The 20,539-nt window shown below is 37.7% G+C and overlaps 1 protein-coding gene across 7 annotated transcripts in view; it reads right to left on the reverse strand.

The window, feature by feature from the left end:
- USP49 (ubiquitin specific peptidase 49) overlaps positions 1 to 20,539 on the reverse strand; it is a 126,463-nt gene that overhangs the window by 69,505 nt on the left and 36,419 nt on the right. For all 7 annotated transcript variants that reach the window (XM_049891763.1, XM_049891769.1, XM_049891777.1 and 4 more), the window contains exon 3: positions 10,284 to 10,354. The gene's annotated coding sequence lies outside the window, so the exon portion shown is untranslated. The remainder of the gene's footprint in view (positions 1 to 10,283; positions 10,355 to 20,539) is intronic.

The raw sequence follows: 20,539 nt of genomic DNA on the forward strand, positions 1-20,539 counted from the left end.
ACAAGATGATCTATCTAATCAAATGCAGTACTTCAAATCATGATGGAAGGGCCCAAAGATAAACTAGAACACCAATGGAAATAGTTGTAGACAATATAAAAACTTAGAAATTGTTTAATGCAATCTGTAGCTAAGTGTTGTATATCCTAGAATATGTAATACATTGGCAGATGTCATTCCAGAAGGTCTAGCTAATAGCTCAATTTATAGAAGACACTTATGAATTAATGGACCTAGGCAATGATCATCAATGGCTACTAACATCACAAAAAGAGACAATCAGACACTATGTACTTCCTGATGGCAGTATATACCAGCACTTATTAAGTATTTCTTTAAAAAAAAAACAGAACTTGAATCTAATTAGTCTCTACAGCTGACTATCAATTTATAGATAACATAGTAAACGTTAACTGATACCACTGGAATAGAGTCACCAATATTCAGACTTAAGGAAACTCAACAGGACAAATGACTGTTTCTTCAACAAATAAATTGAAAGGAAAAAAGAAACAGAGAGACACCAAGAGTGAGAGAGGGAGGGAGGGGAAAAAGGAGAAAGATATGAAGGAGGAATAGATTACAAGATATTCAAGAGACATACTAACTAAAGGCAATGTTTGAACTTTACTTAGATTCTGACTCAAACAAGCAAATTATTAAAAAAAGGTGAGAACACTACTAGATATTTGATGAGATTAGGGAATTAGGGTCAATTTTTATGTATGATGATTACAGTGGCTATGCTTTTAAAAAATAATTCTCATCTTTTAGAGGTACATGATAAAATATTTCCATGAAATCATATAAAATATAGAATTTGTTTCAAAATAATCCAGGAATAGGGTGAGAAAGAGGGATGAAGTTTGAAATTTTCCATAAAAAATGTTTTTTAAAAATTATGGAAAGCAGGATTAGCTATTGGCTTAGCAAAGGGCAACTGGAGTCCTAGTTTTTTCAAATTAATTTTCGACAATTAATGTGTAAGCAAAAAAAAAAAAAAAATTAAAAAAAGCAGACCCATTGCCATCAAGTCAGTTCCAACTCATAGCAATCCTATAAAAAAAAAAAAAAGTAAAACTGCCCGATAGTTTCCAAGGCTGTAATCTTTATGGAAGCAGGCTGCCACATCATTCTTCCGTGGAGCCAGTGGTGAGTTTGAACCACCAACCTGTTGGTTAGCATATGAATGCTCAACCACTGCACCTCCAAGGCTCCTATATGTGTACAGACTATAAAAATTCCAGGAGTAAAACTCTCCCTCTGCTCTCCATCCCCAGCCTCCCCTCCAGAGGTAACTACTGCTGACTGAGAGTTCTTCTGGAGCACCCTGCCAGAAATATTTTACGCATTTAGAATATACATATTCATGCCTTAGTATAAAGTTAAATTATATTTACAGTATATACTTAATATATAAATATAATTTTTTAATACAAATTGAATCCTAATCATACATATTATTCTGCATTTTGCCTTTTTTGTTTTTTTCTTTCCTTTTTTGAACACTTTATTGTCCTTTAGGTGAAAGTTTACACAGTAAATTAATCTCCCGTTCAATAATGAATACACAATTGCTCTGTGACATTGACTGCAATCCCTGCAATGTGTCAGCACTCTCCCCATTTTCACCTTGGGCTCCCCATTTCCATTTGTCCGGTTTCCCTGCCTTCTCATCTTTGTTTTTGGGCAAATGTTGACCTTTTGATCTCATATAGTTGATTGTTTTCAGGAGCATATTCCTCAAAGGTGTTACTGTTTATTTTATAGGCCAGTCCATTATTTGGCTGAAAGGTGACCTACGGTAGTACTTCAGTTCCCAGTTAGAAGGGTGTCTTAGGGCAGTAGTCTCAGGGGTTCCTCCAGTCTCTGTCAGATCCGTAAGTTGGGACTTTTTAACAAATTTGGATTTTGTTCTACATTTTTCTCCTATTCTAGCTGGGACCTTCTACTGTGCTCCTGGTCAGAGCAGTAGATAGTAGTAGCCAGGCACCATCTAGTTCTTCTGGTCTCAGGCTAGAGGAGGCTGCAGTTCCTTTGGGCCACTAGTCCTTTGTTCTAACTGCTTCGTTGAGTCTGGTTTTCTTCACTCTCCTTTGCTCCAGATGGGAAGGGGCCAACAGTTGTATCTTAGATGGCGGTTTGCAAGCTTTTAAGACTCCAGACCGTACTCATCAAACCAGGGTGTAGAACATTACCTTTATAAACTATGTTTGCATCTTGCTTTTTTTGAAGCTTGATTTATCTTGGACATTTTTCCATATATCTGGCTTTACCTGACCCTTTTTAAAGACTATATCATATTCTTAGATATGAACTGCATAATTCATTTCACTAGATTCCTAGGGAATTTTGCTGTTTGCAGTTATTACAAAATATGTGCCATCGATATTCTTATCCATATATATGACACACTTATATAAGTGTGCCTGCAGGATAATTTATAGAAGATGAATTTCTGGATGGATATCATCAAACTGTCCTCTAAAACGATTGCGCTAATTTACATTCCCTCCCAGTAGTATTTAAGAGTCCATGTCGCCCCACATGCTTGCCAATAGTAGGGACTGATATATCTTTAAATATTTTTCAATCTGGCAATTAAATATATATGTATATATAGAGAGAAAGAGCCCTACTGGCACAAAGGTTAAGTGCTTGGCTGCTAACCAAAAGGTGGGCAGCTCAAACACACCAGTGGCTGTGTAGGAGAAAAGTGATCTGTTCTCATAAAGATTTCAGCCTAGGAAACCCTCTGGGACAGTTCTACTCTGTCCTATAGAGTCATTACGAGTCCAAATCAACTACATGGCACACAACAACAACAACATATATGTATATATTTGCTGTTGTTATTTGCATGACTTTTAAGATCTTTTTTGCTTTTTGTGTGAACTATCGATTGCCTGTTTTTTAAAAAATTAATTTGTAAAAACACTTTCTGCACTAATGAAATCAGAGTACTCAACTTCAAAAAGGAGGAAAAAAAAAAAATGACCCTCAAATTACAGATTTAAAAGCACTAAAGATCAGTTTGAAAATAAAACTACATATTATCTACCAGAAAGCAACACAGCTTAATGGAGTCAACTTTCTGTAGTAGGTGTGATAAGTATCAAAAATAAAAACAGAAAAAGGAATACAGAACATGTCAGATGCTCATAACTTCAAACGACCACAAAATCATATGTAATATTACTTAAATTTACTAATTTCCCCATAATTCAGCACTTGTTCCTATCTTTCCCCATTCCTGGATATGATACTCCTGGTCACCTAGTTTCCTGGACTTGAAAATTTGGCATTCTCTTTATCGTGTCAAAATCAAGTCAGCTACCAAAGCCTGCATGTATTCAAAAATTTAGAGTATGAGGCCCTGTCCAAGGTTCTTCGTTAAAGTAGTTCATTTAAGAGAATGGATTTAAATGCCCCTGGTTCCATGAACCTAGTCACCCTCCCCATTTCCACTGCTACCTCCTCTCCCCAAATCTAGGCCCTTAACACTGTATGCCTGCATTACTGCTGCTTTAACTGCTAGTTGATCTTGATTCCTCCTCTCTTTCTGGATCTACTATAGTAGATCCTGAATATTATCACTATATTAAACAAAAACAGCATTTTCATCTTATACTGTATTCCTCTGCTTAAAAACCCACAATAGCTATCTAATCTCCCATATATAGTTGGCATAGGTACAGTATAATAGAAAGTGCTATTTGTTTTGGAAACTTATCTCAAACTTAGCATTACCTTTTCATAGTTGTGTGACTTTAAATTTGTTATTTAACTTTTGTAAATTTGTTTCCACATCCATTAAAATGAGGTATAATATCAAATGCCTTGCAGAGCTAATGCGATGATGAAATGACATTATTTATGTAATAGTGCCTAGCATATAAAGGCGCTAAAAGAAAATTAGTGAATAACACTAGTATGAATGAGTTTGCTAAACTTCAATAGAAATAGAATTTGAAGGGATTTTTAATTAGAGAAATAACCCAGTATCTAATGCAATTCCTGGTATGTTGCAAACACTCAATAATATTTGCTAACCCTTGGGCTTCCAGTAAAACATGGCAGAATGCGTGCAAATGTTTACCTTCTCTCCTCAAAACCCCAGTAAAATCACAGTAAAGAAATAAAAAAGACACAAATTTATAAGGACAAAAAGAACGGGAGACAACACAACAGCAGATGAGAAGTATCATCAAAGGTTCGGAAGCTGGAAAGTAAATGGAGGAATGGAAACTGTAAGAGACAAGAGCATCTAAAATGTAAATGCCTACAGCAAGGTGAAGCAAATAAGAAGCAGACTGTTTAGAACTTCAGAAGCTAGGAAGGCTCAGGAATTGGAGGCTCCACATACTTCTGAAGATAGAGGTAAGGTATGGGTCCAAAAAAAAAAAAAAAATGAGGTTGGCTGAATGTCTTTAAAAGGATTCTCACAGGCTGCTTATGTACAATCAAATACCTCATAGGATTTGGTTTCTTGGTTTAGAGATCTAGGGTCATGGTTTTATGGAACATCTCATAGTAATTGGCCTAATGTTTTTAGTGCTTTTGTTCTAACTTCTAGCTCACTGTATAGTGCCTGGGGGTGTTAAAAACTTGCAAGTGGCCATCTATTCACCTGGAGCAGCAGAGGAAGAGGGAGAGTCAGGAATAGGAGGAGGAAATGGAATGTATGCCTAATTGTCTCCATGAACAAATGCCTCCTTTGCCATGAGAACAGAACTGGATGGTGACTGGCTACCATTACTGAACATTTTCATCAGAGATACTATAGAAGAATCCTGATCAAAAGGGGTAAAATGCACGACAGAATTTCAAATGCTCATGGACTCCAGACTTTCTGGAAGCTGGATGAACTCCTGATAATATTGCCCTAAGGATCTTTAAACCTTAAATCAAAACACATTGCCTGAAGTCTTCTTTAAACCAAACAATGTTAGCTTATTTAGTAGAGAATATTTGCCTTAAATATGGTGCTCTTTTGAAGAACTATCTATGTGGAGGAAACCCTGGTGGTGTAGTGGTTAAGTGCTACCGCTGCTAACCAAAGGGTCCGCCAGGTGCTCCTTGGAAACTCTATGGGGCAGTTCTACTCTGTCCTATAGGGTCGCTATGAGTCAGAATCGACTTGACGGCACTGTGTTTGGTTTTTTTTTTTTGGATCTATGTGGAATCAAACTGACAAGAGCAACTAGAAAGACTAGATAGAAAGCTTGGGGGCAGTGCACTGATGATAATGAGCGCAGAAAATTTCAGAAAAGGAGGGTGAGAGAGGTCGCACAACTTGAAGAATGTAATCGATGTCAATGAATTGTACACGTAGAAATTGTTGAATTGGTGTATGTTTTGCTGTGTATATTCTCAACAACAGTTAAAAAAAAAAAAAAGATCCTCACAGATTTTCCCTCTTCCACTCTGAGCAGCCAAATGACTATGCCTCTCCCACTCTGGCAAAGGACTCAGCTTTTACTTGCTGGAGAGTTTGAACCTTAGATGTTGTGGTCTTTGGTATACCAGGCACAGCCAAGGATGGAGGTACCTGGAAGGTGGCAATCCTGAATAGATGACAGCCATTTGGTCATTCTAATTAGAAAGCTCCTTTCACAGTGTCAATGAAGAGAAGGCCAAAATGTTACCCAATAAAAAATGAGTGTCTATTAAAGTGTATCTCTAAAATAATCTTTTAAGAAAAATTGTGGTCATTCGCACTTTGAATGTCATGTTTCTTTTTCCATTAATATTCTAATGGTATTCCCAATTCCTGCACTTGGAAATGGCTGAAGTTAGCGAGTGATAAGATAGACATCTAGGTGGTGAGCAGAAGCCTGATGGTCACATTAGTTAACCTTCAAGGCATTTTTAAGTGACCGAATCTAATGAGCCAAGTAATCTCTTTCTGTGTAAAAGTCTATTAAATAAATTACAGGGTCTTGGGAAGCAAATCACCAGGCAAGGAAAATCTCCCACATGTAAGAACATTTTTCTTCAAATAACAAAAAAAAACAATTAGAATAAATTTAACATCCGTTCGTATTTAAGTTAAATTTCTTGACAAAACTGGCACTAACTTTGAAAACAAAACTAGATTTAAATCAACCACAAGGGTGACTGGATAGGTCCACTATTATTGCTATATTGGGGTTCCATGTAAAATTTGAAAAATCCCAGACCATTTGGTGTCATTTATTTTATATTAAAAATCACAAAATGTCAAGCTGTTTGCACTCTAATCTCAGCACTATGCCAAGGAGGAACAACCAGTGTCTGAGATCTACAAGGACCACCAACTCTGAGATTTCCCTGAGGAGGGAGCTGCGACTAGGGCGAAGAATTTAAAGGCTGTAATGTAAGCTAGCATGTAAGTTAAGTAGAGATTTTTTTGCTTTTTGTTTTGTTCGGTTATATATTTCCAACCTGCCACACAGTAGATGCTCAATTCATACTGTAAAGTAAAAGTCTGTCCTGGAAAGTTCTCTGCAAAGTTGGAAGCAACCAGTACAAAGGACATTCTGAGTTGGGTACACATCAGTGGGGTTGTTGGTGAGGTTGGACAGTATTCAGCCAATGCTTCCCTTCTCCTCTCAGTCCAGATTTCCACAGCTTCTTATAATCCGGAACATACCCTCTAACACAATTATGAAAAGGGAACAAAATTTTTACTTCTTTAGACTGTCACTATAGTTCAGATGGAGGTGTCATGTTATGGACACTGTCTGCCCAGCCTTTAGAGAGGGTACCATGTCTTTCTGGCCCACCCTAGAATCACTATAATGTTCTAAGGTAGAAACAAACCACAGTGGTTTTCACTGTAATCTAGAGAGCCTCACTTAACGTGATCATGTCAGACTTGGACACGACAAAGCACTCTATAATAATATTCCATGGATTTCCAAAATATGCTACATTTAAATATTGCTCAATTCACAAATAAAAGCAAATCACTTACTAACCTTCAACATCTATAAAATAATTTGTCTGATCGTGCCTGTAGGTAATATACTAGTAGTAAGGCAAAAGCAGCATTTCTGTTCACTCAGAATAAAGGAGCTGTTACATGTAAAGCTAAAGCGGAATACGAGAACTCTAAATAAGTCTCTTCTGCCCAGTAAACAGTTAACATTTTCAGAAATATAAACCTTATCAGGTAATATTAAATATAATGGATTTCTATTCACACTTTTGACTCTTGAGAGCAGTAGTTTTCAAAATATTTGGTCTTAGGACCCCTTTATACTTTTATTCATTATTGAAGACCCCAAAGGGCTTTTGTTTATATGGTTACATCTATTAATATTTTATATTAGAAATTAAAACAAAAATTTTAAATTAAATCATTTAAAAATAAGCCCATTTCATGTCAAAATAAATAATATTTTTTAAGGAAAAAACCCTGTATTAAAAAAAAAAAGTTTAGTGAGAAGAGCCACGTTGCTTTACATCTTTGCAGATCATTTTAATGTCTGACTTAAGGAGGACAGTTGGAGTCTCATATTTGTTTCTTCGTTCAATCGGTTGCAATATCAGATGGCATGTGGCCTCAGGAAAACTCCACTGAACACGTGGGAAAGAATCAAGGTGGAAAAGCCTAATAACGTTTTGTTTTAGGAAAACAGTTTTGACCTCGAAAAGTCCCAGAAAGGACTTTGAGAATGCTGCTATATACACTATGAGCCATAACTTCCATGAATGTTCAGAAGAGATTCTCAAATGAACAAGGGAAAGGGGGAAAAGAGGTGGAAAAAGGAAAATACAGCCAACTCCATGCAGCCATATTTTACAGGGAGACCACAACATTTTATCAGTATGCTTGTTACTTTAAGTGTGGCTTACTCTTTGTACTTTACCATATTTCAACAGGAAATGAATTGTTATTTGAAGAAAAGCCAATGCTTCCTTCTGACAAGACAGACCCCAGAATGAAAACCACGTACTATAACTCCTTCTGGTACCTACATAAACATTGATTATTAATGTCCATGTACTTTTTAGACCATCACTTATAAGTGACGTCCTAATTATAAGACCCATAAGTATCGTTTCTCCTGGCTCTTCTACTCTTCCACAACTCTCTGCTGACTGTCATTCAAATATTATTTAACAGGACAAAAGAGCAATTTCCAATTACCAATCAGTTCCGAACTGCTGCCCGCTCAATCATTCTGGCTGCACGTTTCTCTGAGTAGCAGCTAAATGGTAATCTACAAATCAACTCACTCTGATGCCCTCTAAACATGTGTTGTTCTTTAGCTAGGTCACGTTATTTCTACTACAAACTACTGGCAATGAAGCAAAACAGCCATATTCATAAAGTACAGTCAAGAAAAAAATTTTTCCAAATAGTCATCTCACATCATCATTTTCCCATACTTAAGGAGATACAGGCCTTCAAATTTTTCTTCCCACAGGCAAGCAAAAGCAGTTTACTTATGGTGACTTCTTCAGGTGACATTTTGCTTTAGTGTCTCATTTAAATTCACACCCACCTTAGCAATCCTTACAAGACTTCATTAACTAAGCCGTTATCCTGGTCGACAGCATGGACTCTGGAGCAGTGTCTAGGGTTGAATCCTGAAGTTGCCACTTGCAATGTGACTTTGAGCAAGTTACTTAATCTGTACCTCACTTTTCTCAGCTGTACAACGAAGATAATAACAGTACCTACCCTCATAAGTGGTGACAGGCTTAAATGAGTAAAGCACTTAAAACAGTGCCTGGCACATAATAAATACTCAGTAAATGTTAGGTTTTGTTTTTACAAATCGGTCTTCTAAAATAGCCTCCCCAAGGTCACGGCAGATAGAATAGTCTATAATAATTAACAGAGTATAGAGAATAATGCAGGAGGGAAACGCTAAAAAGAAATGACTGTTGCAGCGTCCTTCCTTGTTAAAAAAGGTAATTGTTTGCACACCGAAGAAAGTGCTGACAAGTCATGGAAAAGATGCCAAAGACATTTAAAAAACTTCTATAATTTTGTGCAGCAAGAAAAAAAGAAGCTCAAGAAGACTTGTCCTTCAAATAGATTGAAAGAAGCTTTAGTGAATGGAAAATTTGACATAGCAATCTAGAAACAAGAGAATTGTGCACCCTGCTCTGACATGGTTACTAACTGTTATAGGCAAGATGAAACTACTGTAGACTATAAGCAACATAAAAAAAAAAAAAAGCAACATACACACCATAAAATATGCAGTAAGAGTTGAAAATCTGTAACTCTATTCTCACACATAGTTTAGCCACATGCTGGAAGAAATGAAGCATGAGGCCCAAAAGAAAATGTTTATGAAAAAATTTAAGAAATCCTAACCACCAGGGTTAACCTTATACAAGATGTTTAACTCTTGGACTATACCAGAGTAAGATTCATCTGTGGATAGTTGGTATATTAAAATGTTAACTGGGATACAGATGGTAATTACACCCAACATTTTTTAAACACTATGTTCCAGGCATTATCCCTAAAATTTTTTACTTGGATTAATTAATCCTCAACATCACTGAGGCATTTTATTGTCCCCACCTTACACCCAAGGAATTGAGGCACAGAGAGATTAATTTGCCTGAATGTCAAGTTAGTAGTGGGTAGTCAAAAACAGTCTGGCTTCAGAGCCCATGATTTTAATCACCAAGCAAAGAAAAAGGTTTGTACAAATGTATATCCTACAATGATACAGATTATCTTTGGAAGGGAACTAAGTTTCAGGTAGAGGATTTTGGTTATCTACAATGCGTGAATGACGATAAGAATGTGTGGACTTGTATAATTAAAAGAAAATGTTTATCTCCTACACTTAGTCAAACCTTTTATTGGACTTTCTATGGAATTCTATTTGATTACTGCCTGACGTATACTCTGCACTTGCTGAAATGAACAGGATCCCCATGGTGAGCCTAACATCATAGCAGCTGGCAGTATATGTGGAGAAAAGAGGGGTAGATAATTACCCTTGACAAGTCAAGACAGACATGGTCTCTATCCAACCACTGATAAGCATCAAGACTTATCCTAGAGTTGGTTTTAGTGCAGTCGCTGGTCTCCAACTCCCATTTATATCTTCAAATATGGCTCTGCCCTTCCTAGCTTAAATTAATTCATGGTACTGAAAAATTCACAAGGGTAAGAAAAAAGAAAGTGGTAGAAGTTCAGAATAGGGGTAAGGCAAAGATAATAATTGATCATTTAGCATGATCCTTAATAGTATGCCAACATATAACACTGATATTTTGAATAGTTTTTGTTAATACTTTTTTATTACAGTTTTATTTCTTACCCATTAAACAAGCTTTTTCCATCCTCTTCCATATTACTCCAGAGTCATTGGTGAGGTTTCTTCTCTATTACCTAGGGGGTAAAACAATCTGTAAGGCTGGGCTAATGCATGGCAAGATAAAAGCAATCTCAAGAATTTTATTTATGAATTCAAAATTTGTATCAATATTACAATGCAGTTTAGTGAACTCCCTGCAAGTCCTCAAAACTGATGTAAAATAGTGATTTTTTAATTAAACTGTGATTTTTTTTAGCGAAGGGTGATCAAAGATTCAGTCACTTATAGATAAATCCATAAATGGAAGGATTAAAGGTTTACTTCCTGAACAGATGCACTTCTGCGCTTGTTTTGGATTTTACAGATTAGTGCATTGTCTTTGCATAATTGATCTGAATCTATGAGAGACAAAAAAATTTACGGTAACAAAAACACTCATGTAACAAAAGCTATAATTATTTTTGCATAAGTGAAATATACAATAATGAACGATGGCATGAGGCTGCTTCTTTGTGGTGGACAGGTTCAGACTTTCTGGCAAGCAGCAGGCTTCTTTAAAAGAAGACTATAGGTTAGTGGGTTTTTTTTATGTCCTATACACAGGACATTATATTAATTCAAAGATATTCAGAGTGTATGATTTAGATAAGTTACATGTATAACAATTGTTTAGGTTTCTGACAATTTATTCAATTAGCAGGACTCAATACTTGAGACTGGAATGCTGTTGGCTGCCATGTAACAAGGTAAAAAATTCTCTATTTTGTCACCCTAACAGCTAACACAAGAACTCCACTTGGAAGGAACTTTCTTTGTGAAAATATGTTTCCTCAATATGGGCCTCCCGCCCCTTATGTGCAGACCCTTGGCATGGGTGGTTCCCTGCAGAATGGCTGTCAAGATCCCAAAGAGAAAGGGAAATCGCTCTGAATTAGACTTGGGGAAGAATTTGTTATTTTATCTCTGAAAGGAATGGAGAGAAGAATGACGAGGAGAGAGAAAAGAAGAGAAGACTAGGAGTATAATGGAGTAAAGCTGGGATTAGGTGGGGGTGAAGCTCTTGAGAAGGGAGGTCAGAAAAGACTTTTAGGGTGGGGTTGCCTTACTGGGGAAGGTGTTTGCCCTAATACAAGGCGCGGCTCAGCCCACCTCTATTTTGCCCCCAGTGGTCAGTTAGGGGTACTAAGGTCATAAATGCTCTGTGTGAGTAGGGTCTTTGTGAAAATCACAGGAGAGTCAAGTTTCATACCTGGTGCATCATGGTACAAATCAGAGGTACAGGGCAAGAAAGTAGGGGCCCAGGAGGCAAAAGGGGCTGCAAGATTGTAAAGCCCAGGAAACGCACAAGTATTTTTAGGGAAAGCTTATGATTTCTACACATCCGAGGCAACTTGGTCTGGGGAAGACAAGCTAACATTGTACGAATGGGGTTTCACATCCATAAAGTGTCCTCCTTTCTTATCCCTACTTTCAACCTAAGAACCTCCAAAAGTTAAAAGTTAACTTAATTACATCTAAATCCAAGTTATCTGAAGTAATTCTGGCTCCTCTCCAAAGGCTGACCACAACAATTGGTTCTATACTAAATAAACCAGTTTATTTAGTTGATTACAACTCATGGTGACCCCAAGTGTGTCAGAGTAGATTTGTGCTCCATAGGGTTTTCAATGGCTGTTTTTTTTTTTTTTTTTTTGCGGGGGGTATGGTGTAGTGAGAGGGAGTAGATTTAGAATCAGAAGACTTGGGCTTAAGCCTCAGATTAGCTACTTATTAACACCGTGACCTGGGGCAACTCACTAGTGTCTTGGGACCTCTACTTCTTCATCTGTAAATGGGCATAAAATGAGTTCTCCTCCCTTCCAAGGTTGCTATGCATATCACAGAAGAAAATGTATGTGTAAGTGTATTATAAACTGACAAGAGCGGAACATGTGTTAGCTATTTTTTCCTTGCTATTAGGAAAGCAAAGACTTCAAATCATTATCCTGGTGAGAAGAGACACTGATATTCAAACATTACAGGAGTTTTAGGGCAGGCTGGGATAAAAGAGCCTGATCATTCAGGTAGAAGTCAAGAATCTGAAAATGTGTTTGATATACGGGTCTTTATTTTAGTTAAGTAACATCCTGGAGGTCTTAGCTGACAGCTTCATAAGACTAGAGAACACAGGATCCTTTGCAGAAATTGGGAATTCCTTTTCACCAAATCGGGAAAGGTGTGCGTCAGGGCTGTATCCTTTCACCATACTTATTCAATCTGTATATTGAGCAAATAATTCGAGAAGCTGGCTATATGAAGAAGACCGTGCAGGATTGGAGAAAGACTCATTAACAACCTACGTTATGTAGATGACACAATCTTGCCTTCTTGAAGCACTTACTAATGAAGTTCAGCGCCTATAGCCTTCAGATGGATTACACCTCAGCATAAAACAAAAATCCTCACAGCTGGTCCAATAAGCAACATTATGATAAACGGAGGAAAGACTGAGGTTGCCAAGGATTTCATTTTACTTGGGTCCACAATCAACATTCACAGAAGCAGCAGTCAAGAAGTCAAAAGACAGATTGCATTGGGCAAATCTGCTGCACAGGATGTCCTTAAAGTGTTGAAAAGCAAAGTCACCTTAAAGACTAAGGTGCGCCTGACCCAAGCCATGGTATTTTCAATTGCCTCATATGCATGCGAAAGCCGCACTATGAATAAGAAAGACCAAGGAAGAAATGGTGCCTCTGAATTACGGTCCTGGTGAAGAATATTGAACATATCACAGACTGCCAAAAGAATGAACACATCTGTCTTGGAAGAGGTATAGCTGGAATGCTCCTCAGAAGTGAGGATGGTGAGACTTTGTCTCATGTACTTTAGACATACCAGGAGGGACCAGTCCCTGGAGAAGGACATAATGCTTTATAAAGCAGAGGGTCAGCTAAAAAAGAGGAAAACCCTCAACACAGTGGCTGCAACAATAGGCTCAAACATAGCAACGACTGTGAGGCTGACACAGAACTGGACAGTGTTTCATTCTGTTGTACACAGGGTCGCTGTGAGTCGGAGCCCGCTCGATAGCACCTGATAACAACAATTTCACCAAAAACCAAAATGACGTAGAGGAAATGGCATGACATGCTTGCGTTCTCCTCAATCATCCAAGATGAATAAATACAAAGAAAATCGGTATCAAATCCCATTTAGTTGGTAAAGCAGCAGTGCCAGCCACAGAATTCACCTTCCGTACGGCACACACCGAAGTTGTTATTTCACCACTCTGCTGCATCCCACACGCTGATCCTGCCTTTTATACTCCCCTTCTGTAATACATAATGATTGGTAGAGTTCAGTCTGCCAGCATACATCTAAACCATTTTAAAAACAATAATTCTGTCACTGCCAGGCACTTTTTATAAATACTACACAACACTTCGGTCAGCACAGAGCAGCAACTGCAATGGGGAGGGGACATTTATGAACACTTATTATACTTCTTCTAGATGCCATGCTGTGTGAGGTGTTTTCACATACATTTACTCTGTTCATTCTCACAATGATGCAGGTGTCGGTGGCATTTTACAGATGAAGGAATGGAGGCTCAGACTAGTTATTAAATGACTAGCCCAGAATCCCACAGCAAGGAAACAGCAGCGCCTAGGCCTGTGATAACTGCTTTAAATTGGTGCAATTCCAGTAACTGTACATCAGTGGCAAAGAACATGAGATTTACTTAAGTAAAGTTTTTATGCCCACGGTAAACTTTAGTTGGCAGATAACAATATCCTTAAGCACTTTATCTGCCTTGTTTGAGAAGTTACTGAACTGTGAATCTCCTTCCACAGAAATGGGTTTCTAACTTTAAAATTTAAGTATAAAGACTTCTCACTACAGTTAGGTGTCTTCAGGGAAAACACTGAAAAGAAAACATTAATTCATTAAATAGCTGTCAACAACTGTTTTATAAAGAAGCCATCTGCTATGGATTGACTTGTGACCCCACCAAGATATGTATAGATGTCTGGCCCCTGTACCTGGAGATGTGATCCTGTTTGGAAATAGGCTTTTCTTTGTTACATTAATGAGGCCATATCAGAGTAGGGTGGATCCTACACCTGATCACTTCTGAGTTATTAAAAAGAGTAGAACAGACAGAGACACAAGGAGAGGGGAGACAGATACCGAGGAACAATAAGGAACTCCGGGAATACCAATAAGGAAAGGCCTCTACCTAAAGCCACTCCTGAATTCAAACTTCTAGCCTCCTGAACTGTGAGAAAATAAATTCTTATTCTTTAAAGCTACCTACTTGTGGTATTTTTTGCTACAGCAGCACTAGGTAACTACGATACCATCTCTTAGAGATCATATCTAAATTATCTTCCAAAATTATATACATCTTGCAAAATTGAAAATATTTCAAATAAAAATGCTAAGTATTATATGGGGTCCTGGTAGCACAGCGGTTAAGCACTCAGGCTGCTAACCAAAAGGTCAGCAGTTCGAATCTACCAGCCATACCTTGGAAACTCTATGGGGCAGTTCTACTCTCTCCTATAGGGTCACTATAAGTCGAAATTGACTTGAGGGCAATGGGTTCTATCATCATAGCTCTTCCTTTAAAAAAAAAAAAAAAAAGCTTTAATCTAAATATTCGTATGCACTATTGTTCTTTATCCACGCAAATCTCCATTTAAAAAACTAATATTTAGAAAGTAAACATTTTAGAAGGGCCCCGAAATAGGCAATACTAAAAATATAAAAAGGTTTAAAATGGTTTAGATAAATTAATGGACTAGAGATTTGTACCAAGCAATGAGAAGTCAGGAATGTCTGGGCAAGATCTAACGTCTGTATAGCTTTCCAACTACAGTAAATGCTTCTAGGAGAAAAAATATAAGGCTTGATTACTGATTCTTTTGTTACAGTATTCAAAAAAGAAATGCAGATCTCAAAAAAATAAAATTATATATTAATTATAAAAGAATATCCTAACAAGATATAGTGGTTAGGAGATACAGTTTAGGAGCCAGGCTGGCTGGATTAGAATCCCAGTAGGCCCAAATTATCAGCTGCGTAAATGCTCTGTGCCTCAGTTTCCTCACCTATTTCTTAAGGTTCTCGGGCAGTTATAATGTATAAAGTGCTCAGAAGAGTTAATGGCATGGGGTAAGTGCTCAATAAAATGTTAGTGATTATTATTACTTCATGTAAAACAATAAAATATACATGTAAAAAGATTTAAGGCCTTTCATTATTTGCTTTCAAGTTTAGAATTTAAAATATGATAAAGAGAAGCAAAGTTCTAACTTTCTCATTAGTGGTCACGATAGTAAGGAGCCCTGAAGGTGCAAAAGTTAAGCGCTCAGCTACTAACTGAAAGGGGTTGGTGGTTCAAACCCACTTGGTAGCTCCACGGGAGAAAGACTTGGCAATCTGCTTCCGTAAAGATTATAACAGAGAAAACCCTATAGGGCAGTTCTACTCTGTCACATGGGGTAGTTATGGGTCAGAATCACCTCAACGGCATCCAAAAACGATAGTAGTTAGGGTAGTGGTTACCCAGGTAGGGTACAGGGAGGATCACACAGAGAACTTTCATACTTAAAGGATGGTGTCATGGATTGAATTATGTTCCCCAAAAATGTGTGTCTACTTGGCTAGGCCATGATTCCCAGTATTGTGTGACTGTCCACCATTTTGTCATCTGATGTGATTATCCTATGTGTTGTAAATCCTGCCTCTATGATGCCAATGATGCAGGACTCAATCTATAAGTTTAGGTTGTGTCTTAAACCAACCTCATTTGAGATACAAAAGACAGAACCTAGCAGAGAGACTTCATACCATCAAGAAACAAGAGCCAGGAGAATAGCGTGTCCTTTGGACCTGAAGTCCCTGCACTAAGTTCCTCAACTGGGGAAGATTGATGACAAGGACCTTCCCCCAGAGCCGACAGAGAAAGCCTTCCCCTGGAGCTGGCACCCTGAATTTGGACTTCTAGCCTTCTAAACTGTGAGAGAATAAATTTCTGTTTGTTAAAGCCATCCCCCTGTGGTATTTATTATAGCAGCACTAGATAACTAAGACAGCTAAGACAGATGGTTACCAGGCTTTTGTTTTACTACTCTTTAAAACATATTTTCAACATTTATTCATATGTATCTTATATTTCACAATAAAAAATAGAAAGCAATACATTTCCAGAGCATAATAATGAGAAAAGATTGTTTAACATTAGAAAGGGGGAGGGGGAAAAAAAAAAAACCTAATGCCCTATCATTCTAAGTGTTCTAGATAACTTCTGATTGTGTTTGTGACAGCTTAGCTTGGTCATGTAAAAATTTCCTTTGGATTCTACTCAGTTCTAACAGGCATATATTTTTCTTTATGAGTCAGTTGTTATAAAGGGTGCCACTGACTTGTTGGGAGTACCTCTTTACAGTCATGAAATTTAAGGAATCTCAAAGGACTTCTCTTCTAGCACATTCACTTTCCAGATAAGGGGACACTGAACTCCTTAGCTTCCATGCAACAAGAACAGGCTTTCCTCACTCCGCTCCCAGCTGTCATCACTAGTTACCAACGTGACACAAAGGCAGGGGCAGAACACTTTTTTCAACTGCCCTGTAATAGTGACTAGAGAGAAAGTGAAATCACATCAACCATCAGCAATCTGTTAAAAACCTAGTATGTGCCCCAAAAGACACTAGCACCCACAGAGGAGCACAGTGACTCAGTCAAAGAAAGCACTCCGTAAATGTTTGTGGAAGTAAATTTATTCAAAAGTATAAAGGAAGGTTTCTGTCCCCAAGGATATTACATATAAATGAAAACAGCCAAAGAATTTTATGTCAACACACAATGAAACTGGTGGTGTTCTGGGGCAAGCTGTATAAAGCACAAAAGATAGGAAGAACGGGGAAATAAGACAGAACACTTGGGCAGCCTGGGGTAAAATGGAGCAAGGGGACTTGAAAGAGGAGAACTGAGTCTGGAAAGATTAGTAAAGACAGCATTCTAGGATTTCTCCAAAGAAACCTGTTGACAATTTGACAATACCTGCTTCTATTTTCCAGATACTTTTTAGGAATTTAACAGATATTAATTTGTTCTAAATAATCTTTTTTTGTTGTCACAAATAATTTTACCTATTACATCCAAGAAAGAGTTCCCACCTCCTCCACAAAGAACTTTTGGAGCTCACTGAGGAGAAGAAGGGAATAATATGAGGAAAAAAAAGAAACCTTTTAAGTGCTCAGTGGTAAGGATGGTAGGTCTCCTCTCTGGAAAGTTTACTAGAGAGACTCTGGACTTAGGCACAACTGGGGTCAGGCCTACTAATCTAAAAACAGATGAAGGGAAATTGATTTCCTCAAAGGTAAGGCACTGTCAGCTCCCTTTACCCACTCAGCTCCCCAAATGCTGCAGCCAGGTTTGTAGGTCCTAAGCAGAGAGCTGGAGGATTCTTTCTGACAAAAACACACCTACAAATACTGACTGCTAGAGTCTACTCAACAGCAACCAATGACAACAACAGAGGTCACCCCAAAGAAAAAGCTGTGTCCCCACCTAGCACCAGCAAATATTTAGAAGCCCTACTTGGGCTAGGGTCAGTGGTTTGAACGCACGAACCACTCCGCAGAAGAAAGGTGTGGCAGTCTTCTTCCATAAAGACTACAGCCTCAGAAACCCTATGTGGCAGTTCTACTCTGTCCTACAGGGTCACTGTGAATCAGAAAAGACTCAACATCAGTGAGTTTGGTTTTGGTTTGTATAAATTTTTAGTGTCAAATTGCCAAATTTGTTGTTTTAAATTAACTTTTTTAGAGCAGTTTTAAGTTTATAGAAACATTGTAGCAAGTTCTCACATACCTCCTTTCCCTCTACACACTGTTTCTTCTACTATAAACATCTTGCATTTGTGTAGTACATTTGTTACAACTGCTGAACTAATATTGATCTATGGTTATTAGCTAAAGTCCATAGTTCACACTAGGGTCACTCTTTGTGTTGTACATTCCTATGGATTTAGACACACATGTAATGCCAAGTGTCCACCATTACAGTATCATAAAGAGTAGCTTCACTGTACTAAAAATGCCCTGTGTTCCAACCTGACTACTGAAACTGCTATCACGAACTTGTACATGGGGTGGAGGGGAGTGGCAAAATGGCAAACAGAATGTTGTACATAGCTTTACAACAAAAACAACAGCCAAAAAAAGAAAAAGGCCGCAGCTATTGATACTACATAGGTACAAATAAGCACCTCATGGGATTAGTTTTCTTGGTTCAAAGGTTTAGGGTCATGGGTTCTTGGGCCTGTCCAGTCAACTGGCATAATATTGTTTTCTAGCATTTCTGTTCTACCTCCTAGTTTAGTGAGCGGTGTCTGGGGTCTTAAAAGCTTACTAGTCACCCAAAATACAATTGGTTTCTATTAGCCTGGATTAACAGAAAACGGAGCCCTAGGAATTGAAGAAGGAAATGGACGCAGGACTAATTGCCTCCATGAACTATTACTTCCTTGCCATGAGGTCAGAAAAAATGGATGATGCCTGGCTACCATTACTGAACTTTTTGATCAAGGACTCAATAAATAGGACTTGATCAAAAGGAATAAAAATGTGGAATGGAACTTCAAATTCTTATAGGAAACAAAACTTACTGGATACGTTGAAACTGGAGGAACCCCAAATCAATTGCCTGGAAACAATTTTTAAGCCTTGATCCAAAGCTATTCCATGAAGTCATCTCTAAATTAAAGAACAATTTGCCTCATTTAACAAAGAAGGTTTGTCCTGAGCATCGCATGCTTTTAAAGAATTATCTATATGAGATCAAATGAACAGTAACTCTAAAATGTAGGTGAGAACTTTAAGGGGCAGAGAGTCTTAATTAATGGTTATGAAACAATATGGGCAGAGATAGGGAGAATGGTGACACAATGTGAAGTATGTAACCACTATCAATGAACTGTACATGTAAAAACTGTTGAATGGGTGTATGCTTTGTTGTGTATATTTTTACCAAAATTGAAAAATAAAAAGAGAGGGAAAAAAAAAATGTCCTGTCCTCCGCCTAGTCATCCCTCTCTTCCTGGCAATCATGGATGTTTTCACTGTCTCTGTAGTTTTGCCTTTTCCAGAATGTCCTATAATTGGAATCATACAGTATGTAGCTTTTTCAGACTGGATTTTCTCACTTAGCAATATGTATTTAAGGTTCCTTCGCGTATTCTCCTAGGCTGACAGTTCACTTCTTTTTATCACTAAACAATACTCCACTGTATGGATGTACCACGGCTTATCCATTCACATACTAAAAGACATCTTAGTTGCTTCCAGTTTTTGGCAATTGGGAATAAAGCTGCTATAAGTGACTACTCTAAAGACTACCAAGGCTATACATTTAAGGAAATCCCTGAAATGAAAGAGTAACACAGGGGAACAGATCAAGTTACTCAAAGGAAACACAGACTGTACAGGTAGCTGAAGAAAACTTTTAAAAAATTATAATTAACATACTCAGAGAAGAGCTATTCCATCCATGAAACAAAAATAAAAAACTACAAAAGAGCTGCATGTAGAGAAAAAAAATTCATTAAAATTAAAAATATGATAGCTGAAATATAAAATTAGAAGGGTTTGAAGATGAAGTTCAAGAACAAGAGACAAAAAGATAGGAAATAGAAAAGATGGGAAAATTAAAGGACCTATCAATCCAGAAGTTCAAACAGCAGTAATAAAAATTTCCAAAAGAAAAAATAGAGGAAACTGGGACTAGGGGAAGAGGTTGGTTAGAATCCAAGAATATTGTCCCAAATTGAAAAATCTGTTTCCAAATTGAAAAGGTACTCAGAGTGCTCAGTACAATGGGCAAAACAAGGCCCAGAGTGAGGCAAATTATTATAAATTTTCAGAACACTGGAAACAAAGAGAAGATCCTAAAAGCAACCAGACCAGAGATGGAAAGAAATCAGAACAGGACTGGACTTTTCTTTTTAATTTTTTACTGTGCATTAGGTGAAAGTTTACAGATCAAATTAGTTTCCCGTTTGAGAGTTTGTACATAAAGCGCTACATGACGTTGGTTTCACTCCCCACAATGTGCCAGCCCCCTCCCCCATTTCCATCCTAGGATCCTCATTTCCTTTCATCCTGAACTGCTGCTACCCCTTCCTGCCTTCTCATCTTCGCCCTTGTGCAAATGTTGCCCTTTTGATCACGTATAATTGCTCGTTCTGAGGAGCATATTCCTCCTGGGTG

This window comes from Elephas maximus, chromosome 1 (genome assembly GCF_024166365.1).
Source record: "Elephas maximus indicus isolate mEleMax1 chromosome 1, mEleMax1 primary haplotype, whole genome shotgun sequence".
NCBI classification, from domain to species: Eukaryota; Metazoa; Chordata; class Mammalia; order Proboscidea; family Elephantidae; genus Elephas; species Elephas maximus.